Source organism: Pseudophryne corroboree, chromosome 10, assembly GCF_028390025.1.
Source record: "Pseudophryne corroboree isolate aPseCor3 chromosome 10, aPseCor3.hap2, whole genome shotgun sequence".
Lineage (NCBI taxonomy): Eukaryota > Metazoa > Chordata > Amphibia > Anura > Myobatrachidae > Pseudophryne > Pseudophryne corroboree.
The window spans coordinates 197,439,240-197,465,576 of NC_086453.1; positions in this window are offsets into that span (position 1 = coordinate 197,439,240).

Genomic DNA, 26,337 nt, shown 5'->3' on the forward strand with positions numbered 1-26,337 from the left:
TAGACAGCCCTTTGGCCCCAGGGGGGCATGGGGAAGACTTTTGTCTAACCAAAGATTGATTTAGTTGTTGTAACTGGGTAGACAGAGTGTCCGCCCAAGGCAGATTAACTACAGGGACAATATATGGCTGTAATGGCACAGGAGGTCCTACAGGGGGCATAAGACATGTCACAAGCATATTCAGCATACTTGAGAATGCTGCCCAAGGTGGGATCTGATTAGCCACAGGTGAAGCGGGTTGACTGGGAGGTGTATGGCATCCAGTGCCTGAACCATCAGTTAAAACTTCCCCATCAGGAAAATCCGTGGTGCCAGCACTGCATGATGCAGATGCAGCTGCGAATTTCCCACCCTGTGTGGCAGACATCATAGGGAATGTAGCCTTAGAGCGTAACAGTACAATATAGCCAGACAAAAACGATACCTGCAAATAACCCTGTGTTATGTGACAGTAAATACAGGGCACAAACAGAGGATTTAAGCAGTATGAGGTGACTGAAATACACAGTAAAAAATACTAAACAGTATATACTGTGTGGCACTATATATATATATATATATATATATATATATATAAATGAGACCCTGATGCAGCTAGACCCCCAGGGTACAGAATATAGTGATAGCAAGTAGTGTGATACACGAGAATGGAATCCACACAGCAGCTACAGGCACACTCAGTCACAGGTAAAATGCACTGGACTAGCAAATCTACATATATATATATATATAAATAACAATGCACAGTAACTACTGGATGCATGTCACAGAATACTTGTACTACATATTCAGATAGCAGTACACTTGTTCTTAACTAACACTGTCTAAAATGACATGTAGAATACTTAAGTGTCTGAAAAGGCACAGCGCTGATGAGACAGGCGGCTTTACAGTGGAGACAGTGCCCTGCAGAGACGGAGATCAGCCCAGCTAGTAGTGTAAAGATGGTGCCAAAATCTCCTGTCAGAAAGTGAGGTAGAGTGAAATGCAGCTCTAGGGCGGGAACACCTGCAGAAGATGGCACCCGGAGCTGGGGGAGGGGCTACAGGTCAGCGCCTTATCCCCTATGCTGGTCCTCACCAACGGGTAATGTGGAGCCTAAGTGAAGCGGATTTTAGTAAATCCGACCTATGCTCCCTGTCCTGGTGGATATAGTGCGGTCCGTATGCAGTACAGTGTCCATGCCAGCGGTGCGGTCCGTCTCCAACTGGACCCCGTTCTGGAGACCTAACACTGCTGGCTCTGTGACGAATCGGACTTCCAGTACCCCATTGGGTGATATATGTTTTAAACTTTTTACCCATGTGAGTGTGTTTTTGTCAGAATAAATTTTATGTGTGATAAAGCTGCATTGCACTATGGGGGTAATTCCAAGTTGATCGCAGCAGGATTTTTGATAGCAATTAGGCAAAACCATGTGCACTGCAGGGGAGGCAGATATAACATGTGCAGAAAGAGTTGGATTTGGGTGGGTTATTTTATTTCTGTGCAGGGTAAATATTGGCTGCTTTATTTTTACACTGCAAATTAGATTGCAGATTGAACACACCCCACCCAAATCTAACTCTCTCTGCACATGTTATATCTGCCTCCCCCCGCAGTGCACATGGTTTTGCCCAATTGCTATCAAAAATCCTGCTGCGATCAACTTGGAATTACCCCCTATGTTCACATTTCTCTGAGTTCACAGCCCATAGAGATGTTCGTTGGAATTGAGGTGTCATACCCTCTGGTGGATGATATGCAGTATTGACTCATACTTATGTGAGTGGACCCAATAAAACTTCCAATACCTTTTGCACTATTGGCTGCACTATGTCGGTTTTGTTTTAATTCTGCATATATTAATTTTCTCTGAAAAGAGTCAATTTGTCAATCAAATAATCAAAAAAGTAAGCTGTGATTTAATTTCACTACTTGTTGTATGGTAGCGCCAGGTGTGGTCATCTTTCTAGTCAGCGGTGGTGTGCTTGATGACCAGTCCGCCTCCGTTGCAAGTACCCGGGAACCCGACCACGGGAGTATGCAGCACTGCTGGGGAGGTGATGGAGCCGCAATACAGTATGTCACAGTGACATGTAAAGTGTTGCGGCCCTTGAAGTCTTCTTAAAAAGCTCTTTTCAGGGCTCCTAGCCTGTTGGTGCCTCGGATCAAGATCCAATTCTACACCCCAATGTATTCCCTGTGGAATCCCAGCGTACCCCGCTTCAGAAATGGTCTTTTTTCCTTTACCTAAGGACAAATTTGTAAAATAAACCTAAACAAGCCTTTGGATCTGGCCTCAGCTGCAATCCAAACATAAAGATTATAAAATTAAGAATTGTATACCAAAATCTCCTCAGTTTGTAGCAGTCTCACGTACAATGTATAAAATCAACAGTTATAGTTCCCCATTTAATACAAAACCCTTTCTCATCTTTAACCATGTGTCTCCTTTGGTAAGGAGTAATATATGCCCTATGTAACATACCGTATATACTCGAGTATAAGCCGACTTTTTCAGCACTTTTTTTTGTGCTGAAAAAGCCACCTCGGCTTATACTCGAGTCAGTGCAGGCAGAGGCAGAGCAGTGTGAAGGAGGGACATGGAGCGCACAGCGCGCGGCGCTCCTGTGTCCCTCCTGCATCTCCGGCGGCAGCAGCGGCGGTTCTATTACAGGAAATACCCGTTCGTGACCTCTGATCACGAACCGGCACTTCCTATAATAGACCCGCCGCGGCCGCCGAAGATGCAGGAGGGACACAGGAGAGCCGCGCACGCTGTGTGCTTCGTGTCCCTCCAGAAGACAGCGCGGGATCGACGGAGGGGTAAGTAACAGCACTGTGGGGCATACCTGGCACTTGGGGAGGGAACGTATCTGGCAGCACTGTGGGGGCATATCTGGCAGCACTGTGGGGGCATATCTGGCAGCACTGTGGGGGCATATCTGGCAGCACTGTGGGGGCATAACTGGCAGCACTGTGGGGGCATATCTGGCAGCACTGTGGGGGCATATCTGGCAGCACTGTGGGGGCATATCTGGCAGCACTGTGGGGGCATATCTGGCAGCACTGTGGGGGCATATCTGGCAGCACTGTGGGGGCATATCTGGCAGCACTGTGGGGGCATATCTGGCAGCACTGTGGGGGCATATCTGGCAGCACTGTGGGGGCATATCTGGCAGCACTGTGGGGGCATAACTGGCAGCACTGTGGGGGCATATCTGGCAGCACTGTGGGGGCATATCTGGCAGCACTGTGGGGGCATATCTGGCACTATGAGGGCATATCTGGCACTGAGGGCTGTGTACGGCTAGAGCTGCATTTCCCACCCTAGGCTTATACTCGAGTCAATAAGTTTTCCCAGGTTTTTGTGGTAGAATTAGGTGCCTCGGCTTATATTCGGGTCGACTTATACTCGAGTATATACGGTACATATATGTACTTCATGTAAATATGCAGAAGGTAATGCTTTCAGTGAATGTGATTGCTGACCAATCAATTCCGAAAGGTCCATAAGAGATGGAATATCCCTTTTCCGTTTTTCTAATAATACTTCACATTGACCATGTTTTGATGACTTTAAAATCATAAGGTATAGATATTTCACCCTATAGACTTTAGTTAGGAGGAATGAAAGTAGAATATCAATAGATTTAAGATGTGAGATAGTGATCTTTTGTAAGGAACTATGTGGACATGGAGCTTTTATTGATGTCAAAAAATGTCGCATTTGGAAATACATAAACATATGAGATTTTGGTAATGAAAAACGTTGGCAGATATCTAAAAATGTAGCTATTGATCCTCCTGGATCAAAAACTTTAGAAGATAAATCTAGTCCTTTAAGCTTCCACATCTTGAACAAAGGATTAGATAATAATGGAGAGAAAGATGGATTTCCCCTGAGGGGGAAATATGGGGTAATAATAAGATTTTACTCACCGGTAAATCTATTTCTCGTAGTCCGTAGTGGATGCTGGGAACTCCGTAAGGACCATGGGGAACAGCAGCTCCGCAGGAGACTGGGCACAACCAAAGAAAGCTTTAGGTCACCTGGTGTGCACTGGCTCCTCCCACTATGACCCTCCTCCAAGCCTCAGTTAGGACACTGTGCCCGGACGAGCTGACATAATAAGGAAGGATTTTGAATCCCTGGTATGACTCATACCAGCCACACCAATCACACCGTATAACTCGTGATACTATACCCAGTTAACAGTATGAATATAACTGAGCCTCTCAACAGATGGCTCAACAATAACCCTTTAGTTAGGCAATAACTATATACAAGTATTGCAGACAATCCGCACTTGGGATGGGCGCCCAGCATCCACTACGGACTACGAGAAATAGATTTACCGGTGAGTAAAATCTTATTTTCTCTGACGTCCTAGTGGATGCTGGGAACTCCGTAAGGACCATGGGGATTATACCAAAGCTCCCAAACGGGCGGGAGAGTGCGGATGACTCTGCAGCACCGAATGAGAGAACTCCAGGTCCTCCTCAGCCAGGGTATCAATTTTGTAGAATTTAGCAAACGTGTTTGCCCCTGACCAAGTTGCAGCTCGGCAAAGTTGGAAAGCCGAGACCCCTCGGGCAGCTGCCCAAGATGAGCACACCTTCCTTGTGGAATGGGCTTTTACAGATTTTGGCTGCGGTAGTCCAGCCGCAGAATGCGCCCAGCTGAATTGTGCTACAAATCCAGCGAGCAATAGTCTGCTTAGAAGCAGGAGCACCCAGTTTGTTGGGTGCATACAGGATAAACAGCGAGTCAGTTCTCCTGACTCTAGCCGTCCTGGAAACATAATTTTTCAAGGCCCTGACTACGTCCAGTAACTTGGAATCCTCCAAGTCCCTAGTAGCCGCAGGCACTACAATAGGTTGGTTCAAGTAAAAAGCTGATACCACCTTAGGGAGAAACTGGGGATGAGTCCTCAATTCTGCCCTATCCATATGGAAAATCAGATAAGGACTTTTATATGACAAAGCCGCCAATTCTGATACACGCCTGGCCGAAGCCAAGGCCAATAACATGACCACTTTCCGCGTGAGATATTTTAGATCCACGGTTTTTAGTGGCTCACACCAATGTGATTTTAAGAAACTCAACACCACGTTGAGAACCCAAGGTGCCACTGGAGGCACAACCGGGGGCTGAATATGCAGCACTCCTTTTACAATGTCTGAACTTCAGGTACTGAAGCTAGTACTTTCTGGAAGAAAATCGACAGAGCCGAGATCTGTATCTTAATGGAGCCTAATTTTAGGCCCATAGACACTCCTGCTTGTAGGAAATGCAGAAATCGACCTAGTTGAAATTCCTCTGTTGGGGCCTTTTTTGGCCTCACACCAAGCAACATATTTCCGCCATATGCGGTGATAATGTTTTGCAGTTACATCTTTTCTGGCTTGAATCAGCGTAGGAATGACTTCCTCCGGAATGCCCTTTTCCTTTAGGATCCGGCGTTCAACCGCCATGCCGTCAAAACGTAGCCGCGGTAAGTCTTGGAACAGACAGGGCCCCTGCTGCTGCAGGTCCTGTCTGAGCGGCAGAGGCCATGGGTCCTCTGATATAATTTCTTGAAGTTCTGGGTACCAAGCTCTTCTTGGCCAATCCGGAACCACGAGTATCGTTCTTACTCCTCGCCTTCCTATTATTCTCAGTACCTTTTGTATGAGAGGCAGAGGGGGGAACACATAAACCGACTGGTACACCCACGGTGTTACCAGAGCGTCCACAGCTATCGCCTGACCTGGCGCAATATCTTTTATAGCTTTTTGTTGAGGCGGGACGCCATCATGTCCACCTGTGGCCTTTCCCAATGGTGTACAATCCTTTGGAAGACTTCTGGATGAAATCCCCACTCTCCCGGGTGGAGGTCGTGTCTGCTGAGAAGATCTGCTTCCCAGTCGTCCACTCCGGGAATGAACACTGCTGACAGTGCTAACACATGATTTTCCGCCCATGGGAGAATCCTTGTGGCTTCTGCCATCGCCATCCTGCTTCTTGTGCCGCCCCGTTGGTTTACATGGGCGACTGCCGTGATGTTATCTGATTGGATCAGTACCGGCTGGTTTTGAAGCAGAGGCCTTGCCTGACTCAGGGCATTGTAAATGGCCCTCAGTTCCAGAATATTTATGTGTAGGGAAGTCACCTGACTTGACCAAAGTCCTGGAAGTTTCTTCCCTGTGTGACTGCCCCCCAGCCTCAAAGGCTGGCATCCATGGTCACTAGGACCTAGTCCTGTATGCCGAACCTGCGGCCCTCTTGAAGATGGGCACTCTGCAGCCACCACAGTAGAGATACCCTGGTCCTTGAAGACAGGGTTATCAGCCGATGCATCTGAAGATGTGATCCGGACCACTTGTCCAACAGGTCCCACTGAAAAGTTCTTGCATGGAACCTGCCGAATGGGATTGCTTCGTAGGAAGCTACCATTTTTCCCAGGACTCGCGTGCAATGATGCACCGATACCTGTTTTGGCTTCAGGAGGTCTCTGACTAGAGATGACAGCTCCTTGGCTTTCTCCTCCGGGAGAAACACTTATTTCTGTTCTGTATCCAGAACCATCCCCAGGAACAGTTGACGTGTCGTAGGAACCAGCTGTGACTTTGGACTGTTTAGAATCCAACCGTGCTGTTGTAGCACTTTCCAAAATAGTGCTACCCCGACTAGCAACTGCTCCTTGGACCTTGCCCTTATAAGGAGATTGTCCAAGTACGGGATAATTAAAACTCCCTTTTTTCGAAGGAGTATCATCATTTCGGCCATTACCTTGGTAAACACCCTCGGTGCCATGTACAGTCCAAACGGCAGTGTCTGGACTTGGTAATGGTAATCCTGTACCACAAATCTGAGGTACTCCTGGCGAGGATGGTAAATGGGGACATGCAGGTAAGCATCCTTGATGTCCCGGGATCCCATGTAATCCCCCTCGTCCAGGCTTGCAATAACCGCCCTGAGCGATTCCATCTTGAACTTGAATTTTTTTATGTATGTGTTCAAGGATTTTAAATATAAAATGGGTCACACCGAACCATGCGGTTTCGGTACCCCAAACCGTGTGGAATAATAACCCCGTCCTTGTTGAAGTAGGGGCACCTTGAGTATTACCTGCTGGGAATACAGCTTATTAATTTGCCTCTAGCGCAGCCTCCCTGCCTGAGGGAGTTGTCGGCAAGGCATATTTGAGGAAACGGCGGGGGGGAGACATCTCAAATTCCAGCTTGTACCCCTGAAATACTACTTGAATGAAACAGGGATCCACCTGTGAGCGAGCCCACTGATCGCTGAAATTTTTGAGACGGCCCCCCACCGTACCTGGCTACACCTGTGGAGCCCCCGCGTCATGCTGTGGACTCAGAGGAAGCGAGAGAAGAATTTTGATTTTGGGAACAGGCTGACTGGTGCAGCTTTTTCCCTCTTCCCATGTCTCTGTACAGAAAGGAAGCGCCTTTGACCCGCTTGCTTTTCTGAAGCCGAAAGGACTGTACCTGATAATACAGTGCTTTCTTAGTCTGTGAGGAAACCTGAGGTAAAAATATTTCTTCCCAGCTGTTGCTATGGATACGAGGTCCCAGAGACCATCCCCAAATAATTCCTCACCCTTATAAGGCAGAATCTCTATGCGCCTTTTAAAGTCAGCATCACCTGTCCAGTGACAGGTCTCTAATACCCTCCTGACAGAATGGACATTACATTCATTTTGGATGCCAGCCGGCAAAATATCCCTCTGTGCATCCCTCATATATAAGACGACGTCTTTAATATGTTCTCATGTTTGACAGGGTCACCGACCACGCTGCAGCAGCACGATCTGCAGGTCTCAGTCTAGTACCTGAGTGTGTAAATACAGACTTCAGGATAGCCTCCTGCTTTTTATCAACAGGTACCTTCAAAGTGGCCGTTCCTAAAACGGCAGTGCCACCTTTTTTGACAACCGTGTGAGCGCCTTATCCATCCTAGGGGATATCTCCCAGCGTAACTTATCCTCTGGCGGGAAAGGGTACGCCATCAGTAACTTTTTAGAAATTACCAGTTTCTTATCGGGGGGAACCCACGCTTTTCACACACTTCATTCATTCATCTGATGGGGGAACAAAACACTGCCTGCTTTTTCTCCCCAACATAAAAACCCATTTTTAGAGGGTTAATGTCAGAAATGTGTAACACATTTTTTTATTGCCGGGATCAAGTCACGGATGTTCCTAGTGGATTGTGTATATGTCTCAACCTTGTCGACACTGGAGTCAGACTCCGTGTCGACATCTGTGTCTGCCATCTGAGTGAGCGGGCGTTTTTGAGCCCCTGATGGCCTTTGAGACGCCTGGGCAGGCGCGGACTGAGAAGCCGGCTGTCCCACAGCTGTTACGTCATCCACCCTTTTATGTAAGGAGTTTACACTGTCGGTTAATACCTTTCACCTAACCATCCACTCTGGTGTCGGCCCCACAGGGGGCGACATCACATTTATCGGCATCTGCTCCGTCACCATATAAGCCTCCTCATTAAACATGTCGACACAGCCGTACCGACACACCGCACACACACAGGGAATGCTCTGACTGAGGACAGGACCCCACAAAGCCCTTTGGGGAGACAGAGAGAGAGTATGCCAGCACACACCAGAGCGCTATATAATGTGGGGATTAACACTATAACTGAGTGAAATTTCCCCAATAGCTGCTTGTATTTATAATATTGCGCCTAAATTTAGTGCCCCCCCTCTCTTTTTAACCCTTTGAGCCTGAAAACTACAGGGGAGAGCCTGGGGAGCTTTCTTCCAGCTGCACTGTGAAGAGAAAATGGCGCCAGTGTGTCTGAGGGAGATAGCTCCGCCGCTTTTTCGCGGACTTTTCTCCCGCTTTTTTCTGGATTCTGGCAGGGGTATTTACCACATATATAGCCTCTGGGGCTATATATTGTGGTATTTTTGCCAGCCAAGGTGTTTTTATTGCTGCTCAGGGCGCCCCCCCCAAGCGCCCTGCACCCTCAGTGACCGGAGTGTGAAGTGTGTATGAGTAGCAATGGCGCACAGCTGCAGTGCTGTGCGCTACCTTGGTGAAGACTGATGTCTTCTGCCGCCGATTTTCCGGACCTCTTCTTGCTTCTGGCTCTGTAAGGGGGACTGCGGCGCGGCTCCGGGACCGAACACCAAGGCTGGGCCTGCGGTCGATCCCTCTGGAGCTAATGGTGTCCAGTAGCCTAAGAAGCCCAAGCTGGCTGCAAGCAGGCAGGTTCGCTTCTTCTCCCCTTAGTCCCTCGCTGCAGTGAGCCTGTTGCCAGCAGGTCTCACTGAAAATAAAAAACCTAATTCTATACTTTCTTTCTAGAAGCTCAGGAGAGCCCCTAGTGTGCATCCAACCTCGGCCGGGCACAAAATCTAACTGAGGCTTGGAGGAGGGTCATAGTGGGAGGAGCCAGTGCACACCAGGTGACCTAAAGCTTTCTTTGGTTGTGCCCAGTCTCCTGCGGAGCCGCTGTTCCCTATGGTCCTTACGGAGTTCCCAGCATCCACTGGGACGTCAGAGAAATACGGATGAGTATTATAACATTTATTAATAGATATCCATGCCTTATAAATATCTGCACAAAGAATATAATCTCTAATCATCAAGGGAATAAGTGGGTTTTTTTTAGTTTGTATAAGATCACCAAGAGCATAAGTGTCAAAAATAGCCTGCTCTAAAGAGAGATCTATATAATCTGATTTGTTTAATATATAAACACTGATATACCGGAAGAAAATCGCTAATGAGTATGTTTTCAAATGAGGATTGCCCATTACTCCTTGTTTCCTAGGTGTCATAAGTTTACTCCTAGAAATCCTAGGGCGTTTATTTTGCAATAGAAATTTTTAAAACAAGGCATCTAAGCATTTAATATTAGCATTATGTATGGCAATTGGTAATAATTGCATACGATAGAATATTTTAGGAAATATAATAGACTGGATAATAGCTAATCTACCCAAGAGAGAGAGAGAAGCATGTCCCTCCATGACTCAAGCTTTGCTGTTATTTTTGCTATAATAGTGGAGAAGTTAGCGGAGTATAAATGAGAAAGATCCGAGCAGATTTGAATTCCCAAATACTTAAATTTAGAAGAAGCAGTAGAAAATGGTATTTTTAATGTTTTTAAGAAGTCTGACTTAGCGCCACCTAAAAGTAAAACCTCTTATTTTGACATATTCACTTTATTATATCCTGAAAAAATTCCAAATGATTCGATAACATGAAGTAAAGCTGGTAATGATTCGTACGGAATAGATAAAAACAAAAGGGTGTCATCCGCAAATAAACTTATTTTAAGTTCTTCAGAGCCAATATTGATCCCATGGATCTTAGGGGACAAACGCACTGCAATAGCTAACGGTACTATAACTATAGCGAACAGGAGGGGGGACAATGGGCAACCTTGTCTTGTTCGTCTACCTAACCTAAAAGGGTGTGATAAAATGCCATTACATGCAATTTGCAATTTTGGGTAGGAATATAATGTACGAATAATATTTATAAATTGAGAAGAAAAATTCAAATTTTTCTAACATATGAAACAAATGGGGCCAAAAAGCAAGATCGGAAGCTTTCTCAGCATCGAGCGTTACCACTATATGTGAAATAGAAGAGGAAGCTTGATTAGAATTAACATGATAAATAGCTGCTATAAGTCTCCGCACATTCACCACTGACTGCCATCCTGTAATAAATCCTGTCTGATCTTTATGACTCAGAACCGGCAATAAAGATTTTAATCTTTCTGATAATATTTTTGTAAATATCTAGTAATCACTATTGAGAGGTGAAATTGGCCTGTAGGAGCCATGGTTAAGATTTTGACCTTCCTTTGGTAAAACCTTTATTATAGCATCTGAGAAGTGAAGAGGGAGTTCTTTATTGAATAATATTGCTGAAATAGGCCGCTAGGGTTTTATCAACATGAGACTGAGAGCTTAATGTAACACCTGATTGACTCAGTCAATAAATACATAAAATATTTTTTAGTTTATGTTAAAATATAAAAAGTTTATTAAGTGGAATATTTAATAAATAATATTTGCGAGACATCTCCAAAAACAGTTGGTTTTGGAGGCTGCCCACAAATATTAACTAGCCCCTAAATGTATGTATTGGGGACTGCAATGGATATTTGAGATATCTATTGTGTTCCTCCTATTTTGAACACAAAAGCAGCCACCAAAAGTTTCTACGGCAGATGGTAAACTGTGAAACTCACCAAGCTCCAGAATGCAAAGAATTTCTGAGCATGGCCGGCAGCTAATGCCATTTCTAAATGGCTTTTGTAGCCTGTGGGCTGCATTATGCAATAATTCCCAGGAGAAGGATCCTTGGGATCCCTCTGCATTACTGTCTGCTCTTACATACGCAGTCTGATGATTGCACATGTGAACTAGCGCAGCCGGGGTCTAAACCCAGAAGTAAAGTGATCGCATTAGCAATTATTTAACTTCTTATACATTGCATGGACGGGCATGAGATTGGTCCTCATTATGGCATAAAAGCTACACCTCTGGACTTACAAAGAGTCATCCTTCAACACTCAGGAGAGGAAAAACCCCCTTGGGGGGAAACCTCTGGGGAACTGTGGCCTCAGGATCGCCCTTCCCTCTGGGCATTAACAGGTGTACTAATAGAGGGTTCAGTATGCTATCCCAGCGCATGGGATCCCGGTGGTTGTAATACTGATGCCGGGATCCCAGTACAGAAAAAACAGACAGGGATGAGTAAGGGGTGTTCTCCCCTCTCCCCACCCCCCTAACCCTGCCTGTCCGCAGTCTAACCCTAACCTCCCACCTTTGTGCCTAACCCTCCCGCAGAGGTGCCTAATCCTAACCTCCGTCCCTGCTGCCTAAACCTAACCCTCCCTTCCCCACAGCCTAACCACTCTCTGGGGTGCCTAACCCACCCTACCCGAAGCCTAACCCTCCCCTCCCCCCACCCGCAGCCTAGTCCTAACCCCATGCCTGATGCCTAAACCTAACCCTCTCCCTGATGCCTAAACTTAACCCTCCCTTCCCCGCAGCCTAACCACCTCTGGGGGTGCCTAACCTTAACCAACCCTACCCGCTGCCTAACCCTTACCTCCCCCCACCCACAGCCCAAACCTAACCCCCCGCCTGATGCCTAAACCTAATCTCTCCACCTGCTACCTAACCCTCCCTCCCCTGCAGCCTAACCACCCCTGGGGGTCCCTAACCCACCCTACCCGCAGCCTAACCCTATCCTCCACCCACCCACAGCCTAACCCTAACCCCCCCACCTGATGCCTAACCCTTTCCCTCTCCCCACCCCCCTAACCCTACCAGTCTGCAGTCTAACCCTAACCTCCCCCCTTTGTGCCTAACCCTCCCGTGGAGGTGCCTAATCCTAACCTACATCCCTGCTGTTTAAACATAACCCTCCCTCTCCTGCAGCCTAACCATCCCCCTCCGTCCCTGCTGCCTAAACCTAACCCTCTCTCCCTCACAGCCTAACCACTCCCAGGGGTGCCTAACCCACCCTACACACAGCCTAACTCTAACCTCGCCCCACACGCAGCCTAAACCTAACCCAGTGCCTGACGCCTAAACCTAATCCCCCTGCCTAAACCTAACCCTCCCTCCCATGCAGCCTTACCACCCCCAGGGGTGCCTAACCCTAACCCACCCTACCCGCAGCCTAACCCTACCCTCCCCCCACCCACAGCCTAAACTTAACCCCCCGCCTGATGCCTAAACCTAATCCCCCTGCCTAAACCTAACCATCCCTCCCCCACAGCCTAACCACCCCCGAGGGTGCCTAACTCTCTACTCCCCCCACCCGCAGCCTAAACTTTTAACCCCTCCACCTAACGCCTAAACCTGACCCTCCTGCCGGATACCTAAACCTAACCCTCCCTCCCACGCATCCTAACCTCCCCCGGGGGTGCCTAATCCACCCTATCCACAGCCTAACCCTAACCTCCCCCCACCTGCAGCCTAACCCTAACCCCCACCTGACACCTAACCCCCCGCCTGACGCCTAAACCTAACCCTCCCTCCCCTGCAGCCTAACCACCCCCCCTCCCCCCGTGCCTGATGCCTAAACCTAATCCCCCTTGCCTAGCCCTAAACCTATGCTCGTGGGGATACAGGCATCGGTATCCTTGCCCATTCGGAGTTCCAACGTCGGGATTCTGAAGAGTGTCGGGATCCCACTGTCAGTATTCTGACTGACGTAAACCCGACAGCCGGCATCTTTACCGCATCTCCTAATAGGTAATGCATATGTCCCAACATTTGGAGCAGGTGTCCGCAGCTCTCCTCCAAGGGCAGCTATTCAGGGATCACCCACTGCGTGTAGACGAAGAGAGAGAGATGAAAAATCATTGTTAGTGGATGAACAAGCAGAGAGACAGACTGCAAACAGTGGTGTGGTTGTGTAGAGAGAAAAATCTCTATGTAATTATGGTGGTCATTCCGAGTTGTTCGCTCGTTGCCGATTTTCGCTATGCTGCGATTTGTTGCTAAATGCGCATGCGCATGGTACGCATGGCGCATGCGCTTAGTTATTTAACTAAAAACTTAGCAGTTTTGCTGTTGTTCGTGCGGCGCTTTTCAGTCGCACTGCTGATCGCGAGTGATTGACAGGAAAGGGGCGTTTCTGCGTGGTAACTGAGCGTTTTCACGGAGTGTGCTAAAAAATGCAGGTGTGTCAGGTAAAAACGCGGGAGTGTCTGGAGAAACGGGGGAGTGGCTGGTCGAACGCAGGGCGTGTTTGTGACGTCAAACCAGGAACTTAACGGACTGAGCTGATCGCAATCAAGGAGTAGGTCTGGAGCTACTCAGAAACTGCAAGAAAATATTTAGTAGCAATTCTGCTACTCTTTCGTTCGCTATTCTGCTAAGCTAAGATAAACTCCCAGAGGGCGTCAGCCTAGCGTTTGCAATGCTGCTAAAAGCAGCTAGCGAATGAACAACTTGGATTGAGGGCCCATGTTACTCTAACTACTGAGGACGTGGAAAATACATAAAATAAGGACAATTATCCCAAAGGGCTTATTGTTTTTATACAATACACACATGGGGGGATAAGTTCTATCTTATAGTAATTAGTGGGTACTTTTAAAAAAGAAATTTGACCAGTACATAATAAAAGCTACAAATTGCTAACATTTAGGGGTAAATCCAATTAGGTATGAGTTGCCATTGCTGCGACGTTTCAACAGCATCCAAACTCACACCCTTCGTGGCCAGAATCAGCCTATGGGGCTACCGGAAAGTGCGGCTGTTGTAAGACAAACTCGCACCTAATTAAACTGACCCCTTAGTTGTTAAATGTGATGAAATAGTAAAATATAATGGTGTCATTGTGGGCCTGATTCAGTTGTCGTTGTTGAAGCGATCGCTGCTGCAATCTTGCCGTTCACAATTGCATCGTGAGTCTGAGCAGTCGTAGGCTGAGCAAGTCTCCTAGACACAGGGGGCTCTCCAGCAGATACACAGGTCGCAATGGGTAATTTATGCACGCACATGGAATGGTGTTTGAACGGACCTGACATGCCTGTATACAGTTACCCCTGTTAACACCTCAAACGCTGACTTTCTGTCAATCACTTTGCAATGGGATCCTTTATGTGAGCTTGATTTCATTTAGTGCGCAGTGCAGCTTACACGCATGCACAGTGAAAAAGCATTGAGCCACTTGGTGAAACAGCAGCTCTGCGTCCGCATCTGAATCAGGCCCCCTGAGCAGTAAGGAGAAGGACTCTAGGGAAAGGACTATGTCACCTTTATTATATGTAAAGATTAAAGATGAGCGGGTTCGGATTTACTCGGTTCTTAATGCCAGAATTATCGCAAGTTCTTTTTTTCTTGATTTTTCTTATTGGCTAACCAAAACACGTGACATCCGTGAGCCAATGAGATTCGGGTAAATCCGAGTAAAACCGAACCCGCTCATCTCTAATAAAGATAGGGAAACAGTCACTTGTTACAGCTCCAATTCACATAATTTATACCATTCTGTACTATTTCATCATTTGGTTATTCTATGAGAGAGATGTATTAAGCCCTGAAGAGTGATAAAGTGGAGAGAGGTAAAGTACCAGCCAATCAGCTCCTAACTGCCATGCTACAGGCTGTGTTTGAAAAATGACAACTAGGAGCTGATTGGTTGTTAGTTTATCTCTCTCCACTTTATCACTCTCCCAGGCTTTGTACACCAGTTCATTGATATACTGTAAATGTCAGCCATTTCACTATCTCCCCGGATCTGTATTGTTCTTCCCCCGATCTCTATGTTCTGTATCATGCTCTACCCATCCTTCCTGTTTTTCTGTATTACAGTATGTACGCCACAATTTCTATGTTTTTGTATTGTGCCCCCACACCATCTGTATGTGCTATACCAAGTTACCCTCTTCTGCATGTTTTGTATTGTCCACTCTCACCCACCATAGACCCTATGTTTTGTACTGTGCTCTCAATACCCCCCACCACAATTACACAAATATGCTATTCTTCAGTCACTAATTCCTCTGCGACCCCTCCCATTGTCTTCAACTGACACTTTGCAGATCTCTTTGCCGGTCACCCGACACTCTGGAAATCTCTTTGCCAGAACTTTGCCAAATGATGATCTGAATAACCAGAATTTCCTGATCAGACATACTATGTGTATAATTATACTACTACATTTTGTTACATACTGTCATTTTTATTCATTTGCAATTTATCTATTTTATTGACTTTATATCCAAAACCCAAGATCCTTTCTCATAGAGACCCAAGTTATCTGCTCCAGATTTTATCTTCCCTAGTGCTAGGACCATGTTAGTAAGGTGGGATGTCCTTAAGAAAGATTATAGGGACTTAGGCCAGAAACGAAAAAAAAGGACATCTAAGGTAATTTTCTCCTAAATATTACCAGTGCCACGCGCTAGTCCAGGGAGACAGAGGGAGATTAGGGAGGTAAATGTGTGGCTCAGAGACTGGTGTAGGAAAGAGGGGTTTATGTTCTTGGAACACTGGGCGGACTTCTCAGTCAGGTGCCATCTTTTTTCTCGTGACGGATTGCACCTGAATGAGGAAGGGGCTGTGGTGCTGGGGGGTAGGATGGTTAGTAGGTTGGAGGAGATTTAAACTAGGAGCATGGGGGGAGGGTTTAGCTACAAACTATGGGTCATACAGCGAGTATAGTATGGATGGTGGTAGTGAGATAAATGGGGGTGGAGAAGGGGGGAGGGAAAGTGCAGCCAGTAACGGTATTTACATGGGTTCTATTAAGGGTGTTAAGAAAGGTATTGCTAAAGCATTAAATAATAACAATTATGTGTCATCATTACAGACTATAGAAAATGTTGTACGGGACTAAAGGGAAAATACTTATCTCAGGGCAGTGATTTTAGACAGGAACACTGGGTTGACCAAAGAGAAAAGTAAGGTGGGCAATACTAAGTACGGTGGGGTTGGAGAGGGAGCGATAAGGACAGTCTGTATCAGTAACTCTATGGATGCACTAGTTAACCAGGATAGGAAATCTTTAGGAAAACAAACAAATAAAGGAACCGATAAACTAAAATGTATGCTTGCAAATGCAAGAAGTCTAGCAGGTAAAATGGGGGAATTGGAATTGTTAGCATCAAAGGCTGAGTATGACATTATAGGTATTACAGAAACATGGTGGGACGACTCTCACGACTGGGTTGCTAACTTGGAGGGGTATTCTCTTTTTAGGAGGGACAGGGCTAACAAAAGAGGAGGAGGTGTATGTCTTTGTGTTAAACCATCACTTAAACCAGACCCTATAGGAGGTTATCTATGAGGAGACTGGCGATAATGTGGAGACACTATGGGTAGAAATCTCAAGTGGGGGAATTGATGCAAAAAACCTGATCATAGGCACGTGCTACAAACAGCCAGATATTAGCATTCATGAGGAAGAACAACTATTGCAGCAAATTAAAATGGCTGCGGGATTGGGAGACATCCTTGTCATTGGGGATTTTAATTACCCGGACATAAACTGGAGTAATGATTTGTGTGCTAAAGCGAGGGGCAGCAGGTTCTTAAATATGTTTAGGGATCACTACTTGTCTCAATTAGTCGAGGACCCAACTAGGGGTAAAACTACCCTGGATCTAGTAATTACTAATAATGTGGACATTATATCAAACACTAAAGTTGGGGAGACTTTGGGTAACAGTGATCACTATATGAACACATTCGACATCAGTTTCAGGAAACATAGCCACAGGGGTTCCACCAAAACTTTTAACTTTAAGAAGGCTAATTTCAGTATGCTTAGATGTGCACTTAACGACATAGAGTGGGAGGTTCTGTTTAATAACAAGAACACTTCGGAAATGTGGGATGTTTTAAAAGGGTTGCTGGATAGCAATATTCATAACTTTATTCCCATGGGCAGTAAACGCAAGAGTATTAAACTCAAACCGATGTGGCTTAACAAGAAGGTTAAAGCAGAAATGGATAAAAAAAGCAGGCTTTCAAAGCATTTAAATCTAATAGAAAGGAGGAGTCTTTCAAGTATTACAAGGAGTATAATAAGAAACCAAAAAAGCAATAAGAGCAGCTAAAATGGAAAATGAAAAGCAAATCGCTATAGAGAGTAAAACCAATCCTAAAAAGTTTTTTAAATACATAAACGGTAAAAGGTTAAAAAAGGAGAATATAGGTCCATTAAAAGATGAATTAGGAGAATTGATAAATGATGACGAAATAAAAGTGGAAATACTGAACAAATTCTTTTCATCAGTATTCACCAGTGAAGAACTGATGGTGGGAGTAGAGCATAACAATTGTGACAGTAGTGATTCATGGTTAGATACTTGTTTAAGCGAATAAGTAGTCCGGGAGAGACTAAGCAAAATTAAGATTAATAAATCACCTGGTCCTGATGGACTTCACCCGAGGGTTCTTATGTAGCTTAGTTCACAACTAGCACGACCCCTATACTTGATTTTCAATAGTTCAATTAGATCAGGCATGGTACCGAAGGCTTGGCGTACAGCTGAGGTAGTGCCATTATTTAAGAAGGGATCCATAAATCTTCCGGGAAACTACAGACCAGTTAGTTTAACATCTATAGTTGGGAAAATATTTGAAGGAATTCTAAGGGACGTCATACAGGAGTATCTAAAGTCCGCTAGGATTATTAGCAAGAACCAGCATGGGTTTGTGAGGGACAGGTCATGTCAGACTAACTTAATTAGCTTCTACGAGGAAGTGAGCAATAATCTTGATCAAGGAAAAGCAGTGGATATGGTCTTCCTAGATTTTGCAAAAGCCTTCAATACAGTTCCTCACAGGAGACTGATGATCAAATTAAAGGAGATTGGCCTAGGAAAAACTATTTGCACATGGATAAGCAGCTGGTTGGATAGCAGGGTACAGCAAGTAGTGGTCAAGGGGAAGTCCTCAACCTGGTCCCCAGTAGTCAGCGGAATACCACAAGGGTCCGTACTCGGACCACTACTGTTCAACATATTTATCAATGACCTAGAGATAGGCCTGGAAAGCACAATGTCAATCTTTGCAGATGATACTAAACTGTGTAAGGTAATTAATTCAGAATTGGATGTGGAGTCCTTGCAGAATGTTCTATCTAAACTTGAACTCTGGGCGTCTAAATGGAAAATGAGGTTCAATACAGACAAATGCAAGGTTATGCATTTTGGGACTAAAAACAAACTTGCATCCTACATATTAAATGGGGAACGCTTAGGGGAAACAGAGTTGGAAAAAGATTTGGGGGTATTTATTGATAATAGGCTTAATAACCATACACAATGTCAAAACGCAGTAAAGAAGGCAAGTAAGGTGCTAGCGTGCATAAAAAAGGGAATTGAGACAAGGGACTCGGATGTAATCATGCCGCTGTATAAGGCATTGGTACGTCCGCACCTGGAATATTGTGTTCAGTTTTGGGCACCATTGTATAAAAAAGACATCAGTGAACTTGAAAGTGTTCAAAGGCAAGCTACTAAATTGATTAAAGGCCTAGAAGGACTGGACTATAAGGAAAGACTTACTAGGATGAATATGTATACACTAGAAAAGAGGCGCCTAAGAGGAGATATTATTAATATCTTCAAATATGTAAAGGGACACCACAAAGAGTTATCAGAGGAATTATTTATTAAAAGAACACAGTTTAGAAGTTAGAGATGAGCGGGTTCGGTTTCTCTGAATCCGAACCCGCACGAACTTCATGTTTTTTTTACGGGTCCGAGCAGACTCGGATCCTCCCGCCTTGCTCGGTTAACCCGAGCGCGCCCGAACGTCATCATGACGCTGTCGGATTCTCGCGAGACTCGGATTCTATATAAGGAGCCGCGCGTCGCCGCCATTTTCACACGTGCATTGAGATTGATAGGGAGAGGACGTGGCTGGCGTCCTCTCCATTTAGATTAGGGTTGAGAGAGAGAGAGAGAGATTGACCTGAGGCTGTGATACTGTAGAAGAGAGTGCAGAGTTTAGTGACTGACGACCACAGTGACCACCAGACAGTGCAGTTGTTTGTTTTATTTAATATATCCGTTCTCTGCCTGAAAAAAACGATACACACAGTGACTCAGTCACATACCATATCTGTGTGCACTGCTCTGCCCAGTGTGCTGCATCAATGTATATATATATCTGACTGTGCTCAGCTCACACAGCTTATAATTGTGGGGGAGACTGGGGAGCACTGCAGTGCCAGTTATAGGTTATAGCAGGAGCCAGGAGTACATAATATTATATTAAAATTAAACAGTGCACACTTTTGCTGCAGGAGTGCCACTGCCAGTGTGACTAGTGACCAGTGACCTGACCACCAGTATATATAATATTAGTAGTATACTATCTCTTTATCAACCAGTCTATATTAGCAGCAGACACAGTACAGTGCGGTAGTTCACGGCTGTGGCTACCTCTGTGTCGGCACTCGGCAGCCCGTCCATAATTGTATATACCACCTAACCGTGGTTTTTTTTTCTTTCTTTATACATACATACTAGTTACGAGTATACTATCTCTTTATCAACCAGTCTATATATTAGCAGCAGACACAGTACAGTGCGGTAGTTCATGGCTGTGGCTACCTCTGTGTCGGCACTCAGCAGCCCGTCCATAATTGTATATACCACCTAACCGTGGTTTTTTTTTCTTTCTTTATACATACATACTAGTTACGAGTATACTATCTCTTTATCAACCAGTCTATATTAGCAGCAGACACAGTACAGTGCGGTAGTTCACGGCTGTGGCTACCTCTGTGTCGGCACTCGGTAGCCCGTCCATAATTGTATATACCACCTAACCGTGGTTTTTCTTTCTTTCTTTATACATACATACTAGTTACGAGTATACTATCTCTTTATCAACCAGTCTATATATTAGCAGCAGACACAGTACAGTGCGGTAGTTCACGGCTGTGGCTACCTCTGTGTCGGCACTCGGCAGCCCGTCCATAATTGTATATACCACCTAACCGTGGTTTTTTTTTCTTTCTTTATACATACATACTAGTTACGAGTATACTATCTCTTTATCAACCAGTCTATATATTAGCAGCAGACACAGTACAGTGCGGTAGTTCACGGCTGTGGCTACCTCTGTGTCGGCACTCGGCAGCCCGTCCATAATTGTATATACCACCTAACCGTGGTTTTTTTTTCTTTCTTTATACATACATACTAGTTACAAGTATACTATCTCTTTATCAACCAGTCTATATATTAGCAGCAGACACAGTACAGTGCGGTAGTTCACGGCTGTGGCTACCTCTGTGTCGGCACTCGGCAGCCCGTCCATAATTGTATATACCACCTAACCGTGGTTTTTTTTTCTTTCTTTATAGTCATACTAGTTACGAGTATACTATCTCTTTATCAACCAGTCTATATTAGCAGCAGACACAGTACAGTGCGGTAGTTCACGGCTGTGGCTACCTCTGTGTCGGCACTCGGCAGCCCGTCCATAATTGTATATACCACCTAACCGTGGTTTTTTTTTCTTTCTTTATACATACATACTAGTTACGAGTATACTATCTCTTTATCAACCAGTCTATATATTAGCAGCAGACACAGTACAGTGCGGTAGTTCACGGCTGTGGCTACCTCTGTGTCGGCACTCGGCAGCCTGTCCATAATTGTATACTAGTATCCAATCCATCCATCTCCATTGTTTACCTGAGGTGCCTTTTAGTTGTGCCTATTAAAATATGGAGAACAAAAATGTTGAGGTTCCAAAATTAGGGAAAGATCAAGATCCACTTCCACCTCGTGCTGAAGCTGCTGCCACTAGTCATGGCCGAGACGATGAAATGCCAGCAACGTCGTCTGCCAAGGCCGATGCCCAATGTCATAGTACAGAGCATGTCAAATCCAAAACACCAAATATCAGTAAAAAAAGGACTCCAAAACCTAAAATAAAATTGTCGGAGGAGAAGCGTAAACTTGCCAATATGCCATTTACCACACGGAGTGGCAAGGAACGGCTGAGGCCCTGGCCTATGTTCATGGCTAGTGGTTCAGCTTCACATGAGGAAGGAAGCACTCAGCCTCTCGCTAGAAAAATGAAAAGACTAAAGCTGGCAAAAGCAGTAGCACCGCAAAGAACTGTGCGTTCTTCGAAATCCCAAATCCACAAGGAGAGTCCGACTCCAATTGTGTCGGTTGCGATGCCTGACCTTCCCAACACTGGACGTGAAGAGCATGCGCCTTCCACCATTTGCACGCCCCCTGCAAGTGATGGAAGGAGCACCCGCAGTCCAGTTCCTGATAGTCAGATTGAAGATGTCAGTGTTGAAGTACACCAGGATGAGGAGGATATGGGTGTTGCTGGCGCTGGGGAGGAAATTGACCAGGAGGATTCTGATGGTGAGGTGGTTTGTTTAAGTCAGGCACCCGGGGAGACACCTGTTGTCCGTGGTAGGAATATGGCCGTTGACATGCCTGGTGAAAATACCAAAAAAATCAGCTCTTCGGTGTGGAAGTATTTCACCAGAAATGCGGACAACAGGTGTCAAGCCGTGTGTTCCCTTTGTCAAGCTGTAATAAGTAGGGGTAAGGACGTTAACCACCTCGGAACATCCTCCCTTATACGTCACCTGCAGCGCATTCATAATAAGTCAGTGACAAGTTCAAAAACTTTGGGTGACAGCGGAAGCAGTCCACTGACCAGTAAATCCCTTCCTCTTGTAACCAAGCTCACGCAAACCACCCCACCAACTCCCTCAGTGTCAATTTCCTCCTTCCCCAGGAATGCCAATAGTCCTGCAGGCAATGTCACTGGCAATTCTGACGAGTCCTCTCCTGCCTGGGATTCCTCCGATGCATCCTTGCGTGTAACGCCTACTGCTGCTGGCGCTGCTGTTGTTGCTGCTGGGAGTCGATGGTCATCCCAGAGGGGAAGTCGTAAGCCCACTTGTACTACTTCCAGTAAGCAATTGACTGTTCAACAGTCCTTTGCGAGGAAGATGAAATATCACAGCAGTCATCCTGCTGCAAAGCGGATAACTGAGGCCTTGACAACTATGTTGGTGTTAGACGTGCGTCCGGTATCCGCCGTTAGTTCACAGGGAACTAGACAATTTATTGAGGCAGTGTGCCCCCGTTACCAAATACCATCTAGGTTCCACTTCTCTAGGCAGGCGATACCGAGAATGTACACGGACGTCAGAAAAATACTCACCAGTGTCCTAAAAAATGCAGTTGTACCCAATGTCCACTTAACCACGGACATGTGGACAAGTGGAGCAGGGCAGGGTCAGGACTATATGACTGTGACAGCCCACTGGGTAGATGTATGGACTCCCGCCGCAAGAACAGCAGCGGCGGCACCAGTAGCAGCATCTCGCAAACGCCAACTCTTTCCTAGGCAGGCTACGCTTTGTATCACCGCTTTCCAGAATACGCACACAGCTGAAAACCTCTTACGGCAACTGAGGAAGATCATCGCGGAATGGCTTACCCCAATTGGACTCTCCTGTGGATTTGTGGCATCGGACAATGCCAGCAATATTGTGTGTGCATTAAATATGGGCAAATTCCAGCACGTCCCATGTTTTGCACATACCTTGAATTTGGTGGTGCAGAATTTTTTAAAAAACGACAGGGGCGTGCAAGAGATGCTGTCGGTGGCCAGAAGAATTGCGGGACACTTTCGGCGTACAGGCACCACGTACAGAAGACTGGAGCACCACCAAAAACTACTGAACCTGCCCTGCCATCATCTGAAGCAAGAAGTGGTAACGAGGTGGAATTCAACCCTCTATATGCTTCAGAGGTTGGAGGAGCAGCAAAAGGCCATTCAAGCCTATACAATTGAGCACGATATAGTAGGTGGAATGCACCTGTCTCAAGCGCAGTGGAGAATGATTTCAACGTTGTGCAAGGTTCTGATGCCCTTTGAACTTGCCACACGTGAAGTCAGTTCAGACACTGCCAGCCTGAGTCAGGTCATTCCCCTCATCAGGCTTTTGCAGAAGAAGCTGGAGACATTGAAGGAAGAGCTAACACGGAGCGATTCCGCTAGGCATGTGGGACTTGTGGATGGAGCCCTTAATTCGCTTAACAAGGATTCACGGGTGGTCAATCTGTTGAAATCAGAGCACTACATTTTGGCCACCGTGCTCGATCCTAGATTTAAAGCCTACCTTGGATCTCTCTTTCCGGCAGACACAAGTCTGCTGGGGTTGAAAGACCTGCTGGTGACAAAATTGTCAAGTCAAGCGGAACGCGACCTGTCAACATCTCCTCCTTCACATTCTCCCGCAACTGGGGGTGCGAGGAAAAGGCTCAGAATTCCGAGCCCACCCGCTGGCGGTGATGCAGGGCAGTCTGGAGCGACTGCTGATGCTGACATCTGGTCCGGACTGAAGGACCTGACAACGATTACGGACATGTCGTCTACTGTCACTGCATATGATTCTCTCAACATTGATAGAATGGTGGAGGATTATATGAGTGACCGCATCCAAGTAGGCACGTCACACAGTCCGTACTTATACTGGCAGGAAAAAGAGGCAATTTGGAGGCCCTTGCACAAACTGGCTTTATTCTACCTAAGTTGCCCTCCCACAAGTGTGTACTCCGAAAGAGTGTTTAGTGCCGCCGCTCACCTTGTCAGCAATCGGCGTACGAGGTTACATCCAGAAAATGTGGAGAAGATGATGTTCATTAAAATGAATTATAATCAATTCCTCCGCGGAGACATTGACCAGCAGCAATTGCCTCCACAAAGTACACAGGGAGCTGAGATGGTGGATTCCAGTGGGGACGAATTGATAATCTGTGAGGAGGGGGATGTACACGGTGATATATCGGAGGGTGATGATGAGGTGGACATCTTGCCTCTGTAGAGCCAGTTTGTGCAAGGAGAGATTAATTGCTTCTTTTTTGGGGGGGGGGGTCCAAACCAACCCGTCATATCAGTCACAGTCGTGTGGCAGACCCTGTCACTGAAATGATGGGTTGGTTAAAGTGTGCATGTCCTGTTTTGTTTATACAACATAAGGGTGGGTGGGAGGGCCCAAGGACAATTCCATCTTGCACCTCTTTTTTATTTTCTTTTTCTTTGCGTCATGTGCTGTTTGGGGAGGGTTTTTTGGAAGGGACATCCTGCGTGACACTGCAGTGCCACTCCTAGATGGGCCCGGTGTTTGTGTCGGCCACTAGGGTCGCTTATCTTACTCACACAGCTACCTCATTGCGCCTCTTTTTTTCTTTGCGTCATGTGCTGTTTGGGGAGGGTTTTTTGGAAGGGCCATCCTGCGTGACACTGCAGTGCCACTCCTAGATGGGCCCGGTGTTTGTGTCGGCCACTAGGGTCGCTTATCTTACTCACACAGCGACCTCGGTGCAAATTTTAGGACTAAAAATAATATTGTGAGGTGTGAGGTATTCAGAATAGACTGAAAATGAGTGGAAATTATGGTTTTTGAGGTTAATAATACTTTGGGATCAAAATGACCGCCAAATTCTATGATTTAAGCTGTTTTTTAGGTTTTTTGGAAAAAAACACCCGAATCCAAAACACACCCGAATCCGACAAAAAAAATTCGGTGAGGTTTTGCCAAAACGCGGTCGAACCCAAAACACGGCCGCGGAACCGAACCCAAAACCAAAACACAAAACCCGAAAAATTTCCGGCGCTCATCTCTATTTAGAACACGTGGGCACTCGCTGCGACTGGAGGAGAGAAAGTTCCGAACGCAACGGAGGAAAGGGTTCTTCACTGTTAGGGCAATCAGGATGTGGAATTCCCTGCCAGGGAAGGTGGTAATGGCGGACTCTGTAATTGGATTTAAAAAAGGAATGGATACATTTCTGAATGAAAAAGCTATTCAAGGTTATAATACTTAAAATATCAACGTGGTCAATCATGAGTTATAGTAGCTACTGTAACTAGTCATAAAACATTATTTAGCAAGTATGTAGAATCATCACAACTCAAAGCAGGTTGAACATGATAGGCAATTTGCCTCTATTCAACCTCAAATACTATGTTACTATGTTACTATGTTACTATACACTCATGGCCGGCACTTCCATTAAGCAGCTTTAGGCAGCTGCCTATGGGCACCTGGACCTAAGGGGGCGGTACACTGAGGGTGCCAGGAGCCACCCCACCCCGCCATGTAGCCCCCATGCAATAGCAGCAGCAGGGCACCCGGCGTCATAGACACACATAGCAGCGCTGCGGGTAGTCCTGCAATGCTGCTAAGCAGACTGACAGGCAGCTGATGCACTATACACTACCCTGTGTCCCGGGATCCACCACTGATTTTCTTTCATTCACCACCGCTCCGCTACGCAGTGTGAGCAGAGAGGTGGTTTCCCCCTCGGCCAGGCCCGTATTCCCTCTCTACCGGGCAGCTCCATAGCCTGCTGCTTGATGTTTTTTTTTAAAGGGGCGTGGCCACACCTCTGTGATTAGGCCACGCCCCCAAGTATGCTAGGTTCTCCGTGGTCTGTCTGTGGCTCTGCTGACTGGCATGCCTACTCTTTCGGATACTGGCTCCTGTGATCTGAGCTGCCTGGAGATTACTACTGTGCTACTGTGTGTGTGTCTCAGTATAAGTGTGTGTATGTGTGTCTCAGTATGAGTCTGTGGGTGCCTCTGCCTCAGTATGTGTGTCAGTGCGTGTGTGTCAATATCAGTGTGTGCCTCAGTATGAGTGTGTGTGCCTCAGTCAGTATGAGTGTAGGTGTGTGTGCCTCATGTGAGTGCGTGTTTGTGTGCCTCAATGTGAGTGTACGTGTGCCTCTGACTCAGTATGAGTGTCAGTGTGTGTGTCATACTTGCCTACCTAGCCCTCTCCATGAGGGAGAAAATGCTCTGTTCCTGGACTTACCTGGTGATGTAT